We start from the raw sequence: 10,586 nt of genomic DNA, 5'->3' as shown, positions 1-10,586 counted from the left end.
AGGTATCCCCCAAAAGCTCATGTTTAAGACAGTGCAAGAAAGCTTAGAGGTGAAATTATTAGGTTATAAGAGTCTTAACCTAATCAGTTCATTAATGCTCTGATAGGGATTAACTGGGTGATAACTGTAGACAAGGAGGCTGTGGCTGGATGAGGTGAGTCATCAGGGGTGTGCCATTGGGGTTTATATCTTGTCCTTGATCAGAGCTTTCTATCTGCCTCCTGGTGTCCTGTTCTCAGTTGCTTTCCTTCACCTCACATTTCCACCATTATGCTCTGCCTCATCATAGGCCCTGAAGAATGGAGTTGGCCATCTATGGACTTATACTTCTGAAACCATGACCCTCCAACTTTTCCTCTTCTAATTGTTCTTGTTAGATCTTTTGCTCACAGTGGCAAAAAAAGCTGTCTAAGACAGAGTTGAAAGACCTCTACAATAAAAACTACACAACACTGAAGAATGAAACTGAAGAAGACACAAGAAGATGAAAAGACCTCCCATGTTCATGGATAGGCAGACTTAATATTGTTAAAATGTCCATACTACCCAAAGGAATGCACAGATTCAATGCAATCCCCATAAAAATTCCAATGGCATTCTTTGCATAACTAGGAAAAAATAGTCCTAAAATTAATTTGGAGGAATAAAAAACCAATAGCTAAAGAAATTCTAAGCCACAAAAGAAATGATAGATTAATTCCTATGTCCTTGATTCACTTTGAGTTGAGTTTCATGCATGGTGAGAGATAGGGGTTTAATTTTATTTCTTGCATATGGATTTCCAGTTTTTCCAGCACCATTTGTTAAAGAGGCTATCTTTTCTTCAATGTATGTTTTTGGTGCCTTTGTCTAATATAAAATAACTGTAATTATGCGGGCTAGTCTCTGTGTCCTCTATTCTGTACCATTGATCTACCAGTCTATTTCGGTGCCAATACCATGCTGTTTTTGTTATTATTGCTCTGTAGTATAGTTTAAAGTCTGGTATAGTGATGCCTTCTGCTTCACTCTTCTTGCTAAGATTGCTTTAGCTATTCTGGGACTTTTATTTTTCCAGATGAATTTCATGACTGTCTTTTTCTATTTCTATGAGGAATATCATTGGAATTTTGATTGGAATTGCATTAAATCTGAATAATTCTTTTGGTAGAATGGTCATTTTAACAATATTAATTCTGCCTATCCAAAAACAAAGGAGATCTTTCCATCTTCCCTGCATCTAGTAGGCCCAAATTTCCATCATATCAGATTAGGCCCCTACTTTCTTAATAAGACTCCTATAGTGCAAGAATTAAAATCAAGAATTAATAAATGGGATGGATTAAAACCAAAAAGCTTCTTATCAGCAAAATAAATAAGCAGTGAGGTGAATAGAGAGCCTCCAACTTGGGAGCAAATTTTTACCACTTGCACATGAGATAGAGCATATATTCCCTAATCTCTAGGGTATATAAAGAACTCAAAAAGCCAAACACAAAAAAACAAAAACAAAACAACCAAATAACCCAATCAATAAATGGGCCAAGGAACTGAACAGATACTTCTCAGAAGGTGATATACAGTAAATCAACAAGTATACGAAAAAAAATGGTCAACATCTCTAGCAAGTAGAGAAATGCAAATTAAAACTACTCTAAGATTTCCTCTTACTCCAGTCAGAATGGCAGCTATTAAGAATACAAACAACTAGCATCATTCTGAATGGAGAAAAATTGAAGGCATTCCCTCTAAAATCTGGAATAAGACAGGGATGCCCTCTCTCACCACTTCTGTTCAACATAGTTCTCGAAACACTGGCCAGAGCAATTAGACGAAAGAAATTAAAGGCATCAAAAAAAATAGGAAAAGAAGAACTTAAATTATCACTATTTGCAGATGATATGATTCTATACCTAGCAGACCCAAAAGGCTCTACAAAGAAACTATTAGAGCTAATAAATGAATTCAGCAAAGTGGCAGGATATAAAATCAACACGCATAAATCAAAGGCATTCCTGTATATCAGCGACAAATCCTCTGAAATGGAAATGAGGACAACCACTCCATTCACAATATCTTCAAAAAAAATAAAATACTTGGGAATCAACCTAACAAAAGAGGTGAAAGACTTATACAATGAAAACTACAGAACCCTAAAGAGAGAAATAGAAGAAGATCTTAGAAGATGGAAAAATATACCCTGTTCATGGATAGGCAGAACTAACATCATCAAAATGGCGATATTACCAAAAGTTCTCTATAGGTTTAATGCAATGCCAATCAAAATCCCAACGGCATTTCTTGTAGAAATAGAGAAAGCAATCATGAAATTCATATGGAAAAATAAAAGACCCAGAATAGCAAAAACAATGCTAAGCAGGAAGTGTGAATCAGGCGGTATAGCGATACCAGACTTCAAACTATACTACAGAGCAATAGTAACAAAAACAGCATGGTACTGGTACCAAAACAGGCGGGTGGACCAATGGTACAGAATAGAGGACACAGAAACCAATCCACAAAACTACAACTATCTTATATTTGATAAAGGGGCTAAAAGCATGCAATGGAGGAAGGATAGCATCTTCAACAAATGGTGCTGGGAAAACTGGAAATCCATATGCAACAAAATGAAACTGAATCCCTTTCTCTCGCCATGCACAAAAGTTAATTCAAAATGGATCAAGGAGCTTGATATCAAATCAGAGACACGCCGTCTGATAGAAGAAAAAGTTGGCTACGATCTACATACTGTGGGGTCGGGCTCCAAATTCCTCAATAGGACACCCATAGCACAAAAGTTAATAACTAGAATCAACAAATGGGACTTACTCAAACTAAAAAGTTTTTTCTCAGCAAAAGAAACAATAAGAGAGGTAAATAGGGAGCCTACACCCTGGGAACAAATCTTTACTCCTCACACTTCAGATAGAGCCCTAATATCCAGAGTATACAAAGAACTCAAAAAATTAGACAATAAGAGAACAAACAACCCAATCAACAAATGGGCCAAGGACCTGAACAGACACTTCTCAGAGGAGGACATACAATCAATCAACAAGTACATGAAAAAATGCTCACCATCTCTAGCAGTCAGAGAAATGCAAATCAAAACCACCCTAAGATACCATCTCACTCCAGTAAGATTGGCAGCCATTATGAAGTCAAACAACAACAAGTGCTGGCGAGGATGTGGGGAAAAGGGTACACTTGTACATTGCTGGTGGGACTGCAAATTGGTGCAGCCAATTTGGAAAGCAGTATGGAGATTTCTTGGAAAGCTGGGAATGGAGCCACCATTTGACCCAGCTATTCCCCTTCTCGGTCTATTCCCTAAAGACCTAAAAAGAGCATGCTACAGGGACACTGCTACATCGATGTTCATAGCAGCACAATTCACAATAGCAAGACTGTGGAACCAACCTAGATGCCCTTCAATAGACGAATGGATAAAAAAAATGTGGCATTTATACACAATGGAGTATTACTCTGCATTAAAAAATGACAAAATCATAGAATTTGCAGGGAAATGGATGGCATTAGAGCAGATTATGCTAAGTGAAGCTAGCCAATCCCTAAAAAACAAATGCCAAATGTCTTCTTTGATATAAGGAGAGTAACTAAGAACAGAGTAGGGTCGAAGAGCATGAGAAGAAGATTAACATTAAACAGGGATGAGAGGTGGGAGGGAAAGGGAGAGAGAAGGGAAATTGCATGGAAATGGAAGGAGACCCTCAGAGTTATACAAAAGTACATACAAGAGGAAGTGAGGGGAAAGGGAAAAATAATACAAGGGGGACAAATGAATGTCAGTAGAGGGGGCAGAGAGAGAAGAGGGGAGGGGAGGGGAGGGGAGGGGGGATAGTAGAGGATAGGAAAGGCAGCAGAACACAACAGACACTAGTATGGCAATATGTAAATCAATGGATGTGTAACTGATGTGATTCTGCAATCTGTATATGGGGTAAAAATGGTAGCTCATAACCCACTTGAATCAAAGTGTGAAATATGATATATCAAGAACTATGTAATGTTTTGAACAGCCAACAATAAAAAATTTAAAAAAAAAAAAAGAATACAAACAACAATAAGTGTTGGCGAGGATATGGGGGAAAAGGCACACTCATACATTGCTGGTGGGACTGCAGAATGGTGCAGCCAATATGAAAAGCAGTATGGAGATTCTTTGGAAAACTGGGAATGTAACCACCTTTTGACCCAGTTATCCCACTCTTTGGTCTATACCCAAAGGACTTAAAAATAGCACCCTTCAGGGACACAGCCACATCAATGTTTATTGTACGCAATTCACAATAGCTAAACTGTGGAACCAATCTAGAGGCCCTTCAATAGATGATTGGATAAAGAAAATGTGGTATATAATGGAATATTACTCAGCAATAAAAGAGAATAAAATCATGGCATTTGCAAGTAAATGGATGGAGTTGGAGAATATAATGCTAAGTGAAGTTGGCCAATCGCCCAAAACCAAATGTTTTCTCTAATGTAAGGATGTTGATTCATAGTGGTGTTGGGAGGGGGAACATGGGATGATTAGACAAACTCTAGATAGGGTAAAAGGGAGGAAGAGAGACAGAGGGGGTAGGAGGGTAAAAAAGATGGTGGAATGAGATGGACATCATTACCTTAAGTACATGTATAAAGACATGAATGGTGTGAATATACTTTGTATACAACCAGAGATATGAAAAATTGTGCTCTATATGTATAATATGAATTGTAATTCATTATGCTATCATATGTAACAAATTAGAATAAAAAATTTAAAAAATATAAATGCTGGAGTCATCACAATATCTGACTTCAAATTATACTCAGAGCTATTTTAACAAAAACTGCATGGCACTGGCATAAAAACAGACACATAGACTATGGTACAGAATAGAAAACACAGAGGAACACCCACACATCTACTGTTATCTGAAACTTGATAAAGATTCCAAAAATACACATTGGAGAAAAGACATCCTTTTAAATAAATACTACGGGGAAAACTATTTTCCCATTCATATGTAGAAGAATGAGAATAGACTATTATCACTTACCCTACACAAAAATCAACTCAAAATGGATCAAAGTCCTAGAAATTAGACTCAAAACTATGCTGCTCCTAGAAGATTATGTAGGGTTAACACTACAGCATATAGACTCAGGCAACAACTTTCTCAATAGGATTCCTAAAACTCAGGAAAAAATGCCAAGAGTTAATAAATGTAATGACATTAAATTTTAAAACTTCTGCACAGCAAGGAAACAAGAATATAAGTTGAAAACCTACAAAATGGAATAAGGTTTTTGCTAGCTACTCTTCTGACAGAAGATTAATATTTGGAATATATAAAGAGCTTAAAAAAATCACAAAATAAATCAATTAATAAATGGGCAAATTAAATAACAGACACTTCTTAAAAGAAATACAATTAGCCAACAAATATATGGAAAATTGTTCAATATCATTAGCAATTAGGGAAATTCAAATCAAAACTACACTGACACTTCATCCTATGACAGTCAGAATGGTAGTCATCAAGAATATAGATGCTATACATAAGATGGTGAAATGATACAGACATCATTACCCTAGGTACATATATGATTGCATAAATGATGCAACTCTGCATCATGTACAACCAGAGAAATAAAAAGTTGTGCTCCGTATATGTATATTGGAACAAAATGCATTCTGCTGTCATGTATAACTGAATAGAAAAAAAGAATATAGACACTAATAAATGCTGAAGAGGATGTGAAAAAAAAAGAACACTTTTACACTGTTGGGTTAAAAATTAGTACAATCACTTTGGAAATAAGTATGTAGATTCCTGAAAAGACTATATATGGAACCACTCTATGACCCAGCTGTAGCATTCCTCACTCAGTATTTAACCTAAAGAATTAAAGTCATTATAGTACAGTGATACATACATGCTCATTTTTACAGCAGCACAATTCACAATTGACAAACTATGGAATTAGCTGTGTATCCATCAGTGGATGAATGGATAAAGAACTTATGGTATACATATAAACAATGGAGTTTTATTCAGCCATAGAGAAAAATGAAATTATTTTATTTTTAGGAAAGTGAATGGAATTTGACAACATCATGCTAAGTTAAATAAGCCAAACTCAAAAGGTCAAGAATCAAGTGTTTTCTCTCATCTGTGGAAACTACAAAGGAAAAAGGAAAGGAAAGTACGTGGGGGAATCTCATGAAAATCAAAGGGAGGGACCACTGGATGAGAGAAGGGGAGAGAGAGAGGGAAAGTGCTGGCAAGTGATATTGGCCAAATTATATTGTGTACATATATGAATATACAATGACAAGTTCTATGATTATGTACAACTATAATGAACCCACAGTAAAAAAAGTGAAAAAAAATAAAGTGTCCAAAAATTTTAAAAAGAAAAGAACCCCCCCACACACAAAAAAACCAGAGAATTCTGAGGACAAAAAGAATGGGATCCAGATCGCCTTAACCTGGTAACCTAATATTGAATACCCAGGATTTTCTCCTCTACCTACTCTTCTTCCTCATCTTTTTCTTCTTCTTCTTCTCCTCCTCCTCTTCCTCTACCTCCTCCTCCTCCTTCTTCTCTCTTCCCTTTACCACTTCTTCTCTCTCTCCCCCCCTCAACACACACACACACACACACACACACACACACACCATGCAAACTAGGAAGATCACAAACAGAAGGAAAACGTACAATGAAGATGAGAAAAGACAATCAACTGATATAACTTTAAGATTAGTTAAATATCGTGGTTATCTAGTAAATATTTTAAAAGTGAGGGTATAATTGAATTATCAAGTATATATATATTCCTGAAATAAATGGCAAAAGTAGAAAATCTCAGTTGGTAGCAGACATTATTTAAAAAAAGAACCAAATGTAAATTACAGAACTGAAAAATTCAACAGTAGAAATAAAAAAATATTATTGTTTATGTTCAATGGTAAAGTGATAATGAAAGTAGAAGAACTAAATGAATTTGTCATACCAATGTGATTTAGCTGATTAAACAACAAAGAAAATATCTTAAAAATGTATATAGTCTCAGGAGCCTTCTTGTTACACAGAAGAGTAAGGATTTCAGTTTACTAACTACTTCATTAAAAATTATGTAATGAAATTGAATGAATAAAATAGAAAATCATTAGGCATAACTATCATATAAAACCAGCCTCATTTCTGACATTGCATAAGTTAAATAGGAACAGAGAAATCCAATAACAATTTAGCAAAAATGGTTTCTGCTTTTTACCTTATTATTTCTAATTTCATCCATATTGACATGGTAATATGCAAAGAAGTACCTTAATTTTTTTTAGATTTGCTAAGACTTGATTATGACAATTAATAATTCAGCACAAAATGGATTCTGTTTTTTTTATCTTGCTATTGATTTCTAATTTCATTCCTTATGATCTGGATAAGATGCAAGGAATTATCTTGATTTTTTTGTACTTGCTAAGACTTAGTTTGTGACCTAAAATATAGTGTGTTTTGGAAAAGTTTCCCTATATAGCTTTCTAGAAAGGAAATTCAGCTGTTGATGAATGAAATATTTTATAGATGTCTATTAGGTCCATTTGATTAATAGTATCTTTAGGTCTTATGAGTTATGTCTCAATGACATAAATGAGACAAGTATGTTGTAATTATTTTACTGTATTCTATCTAAGACTTTAGGTCAAGTAGTGTTCATTTTATGTAAGTAAGTGCACCAACATTTGAGGAATAAACCTTTATAATCATTATAACTCTTCTTGTTGAAGAGTTCCCATTACCAGTATGAAGTGACCTTCCTTATTTCTTCTGATTAAAACACTTGGTTGAGTCATGTTTTTAAATCTACTTAGCCAGTCTTTTAATTGCAGAACTGAGATTATTTACATTTAATAATATTATAGACAGATAAGTATTATTTACTGCCATTTTGATTTATTTCTAATGACTTATTAAGACTTTCCTTTCTTTAGCTATTCTTCTAGTGAGATTCATTCACTTGCTGGTTCTAAAATTTATTTTGAATTTTCCCTGTGTGAAATATTTAAGATTTCTGTAGAGCCATTGACATTTGCAAATCTGCTAGAATGGATTATTCTTACATTGTTATCTAGAGGACTCTTTAGTAAGCTGCTTTCACTTTACTATGTGTTCCAAACCAAGGGAATACCTTTGTGTCAAAGGGTTCAGTCAACATGTTCTTGGTGTTTTGATGAATGTCTTAGATTTCTTTAAATGTCTTAGATTTCTTTAAAGGTTTAAAGGTGATCGTATGTAACTGCAAATACTAAACAATGGTTGAATTGCACTATCTGGATAAAATATAATAGAGGAAAATATACAATAAATACTATTGATTTTACAGTTTTTATCAGAGCATCAGAAGATAAAATGGAAAGAGATCATAGCACAGGAAACTGATGAAATGAAAGATTCTTCCATAAAACATGTTCAAAAGCCCATGAACAAAATGAAAAAGGACTCAAAAGCAGACATCATCAAACACAAGGGAATTACTTTAAAGGAATCAGTAGCATTCACTTATCTCTGTTTTCTGAAGTACTGTATCACTGTTTACAATTCATCTGAGGAAAACAGGACAAAAGACAAAGATGGAAAATGAACTCATAAAGTTCATGATTATTAAGTAAAAATAAATAAATAAATAAGTAAAAATGTTGACCTGAATATGGAATACTGAGTAGTATTAGATAAAGAGAAGCTTGATTTGATCAGTGCACACAATATGTATGTATTGAAATATCACAATGAATCCCATTAATATGTATAATATGTTCATAAAATTTTAATTCCATAACGAAGTGTAATAGACCCAGAGAATGAGCATCTGCCATTATTTTGTATTCATATATTTGGCCATCCTCTCATTCTCTCTCAACACTTATTGATTTATGTATCCTTTTGATTGATTTGTAACCATCCTTATCCCAGGGATAAATCTCCTTTGTTTACAGTGAATGATCATAATTCTTTTGATTGTACCAATTTATTTTCAAGTACATGCAAATCTTTAGTTATATAGAACCTAGCTTTCAATACTACCCTAATAAAAGTATATACATAATAGCATATGTGCAAATTTCCTGTGCTTACTATGTGTAAATCAGAGCTGACATATTCCTATTATGAATAATGTCACAGTTTCTTCTCTCATCTACTAACCACAAACAATTATTTAAGAAACACTTGCCAGACCCCTATCTCTCATAGTCAAAACTCTGCTCAAATATGATTAAAAAGTTAAACCATGAAAGTATGATATTACTAGAAGAAAACATCAGAGAAACATTTCATGAGATTAGAATAGGTCAGGATTTTTTTTAGATATAACCCCGAAATCATAGATCACAAAAGTATCAAAAGACAAATGGAGTTACATCAATCTAAAAGCTTTGGCCCAAGAAAGGAAACAGTCAATATAATGAGGAGATAATCCACAGAATGGGAGAAAATATTTCCAAATCACATATATAATAAATGTTTAATATCAATATAAAGAACTCAAAAACTCAAGAGCAAAACCCCAAATAATCCAATTCAGCAATGGTTAATAGACCTAAATGGACATTTATCAAAAAGAAGTTATACAAATGGCCCACAGGTAAATGAAAAAAATGCTCAACATCACTTATCATGGAGGAAATGCTCATCAAAACTACAATGAGATGTCACCTCACTCCTGATAGAATGGCTGTTATCAAAAAGCCAAACAATAACAAGGGCTGACAAGAATGTGGAGAAAAGTTATATACATACTGTTGGTGGAATGTAAGTTAGTACAGCCATTATGGAAAATAGTATGGAGATTCCTCAAAACATAAAAATAGACTACTATATAATCCAAAAATCCTACTCCTGGTTATATATTCAAAGGCAATGAATTCATTTTGTACAAGAGATATCTGTACTCCCATGTTTGTTGAAGCACTATTTTGAATTGCCAGGAAATAAATCAAAATGTATATCAACCTATAAATAAAGAAAATGTGGCATACATATAACACATACACAATGGAATACTAATTAGCCATAAAAGAGTAAAATCTTGTCATTTGCAACAACATGGATAAACATTATATTGTCTGAAAAGACATTTTATTGAGTAAAATAACCTAGGCATAGAAAGACAAATACCACATGATCTCACTCATTTGCAGAATTGAAAATAAGTACATCTCATAGAGGTTGAGAGTAGAATGGTAGTTACTACAGGCTTGAGAGAGTAGAAGAGGAGGTAATTTTGGGGAATGTTCATCAACAGGTACATATTAGAAGCAATAATTTCTGGGGTCCTATTGCATAGTAGGGTGACTATAGATAATAACATACTGTAAATTTCAAAAAGCTAGAAAGAAGTACTTTACAAGTTTTCCTATAAAGAAATAATAAATCAGAGCAGGCCCAGCGACCTGCTGAGGGGCAGAGCCGCCCCCCACCCCCAGCGCCTGCCAGGTAGGCGGAACGGTGACCACCGGCAGAAAAGGCCCAGTGGCCCACGGCTGAACAGAGCTTCCAATCACTCCTGCAAGGTAGGCGGGCCTGCGACCCAC

The sequence above is a fragment of the Marmota marmota genome, unplaced genomic scaffold, assembly GCF_001458135.2.
Source record: "Marmota marmota marmota unplaced genomic scaffold, marMar, whole genome shotgun sequence".
Lineage (NCBI taxonomy): Eukaryota > Metazoa > Chordata > Mammalia > Rodentia > Sciuridae > Marmota > Marmota marmota.
Note: the sequence above shows the minus strand (reverse complement) of the source record.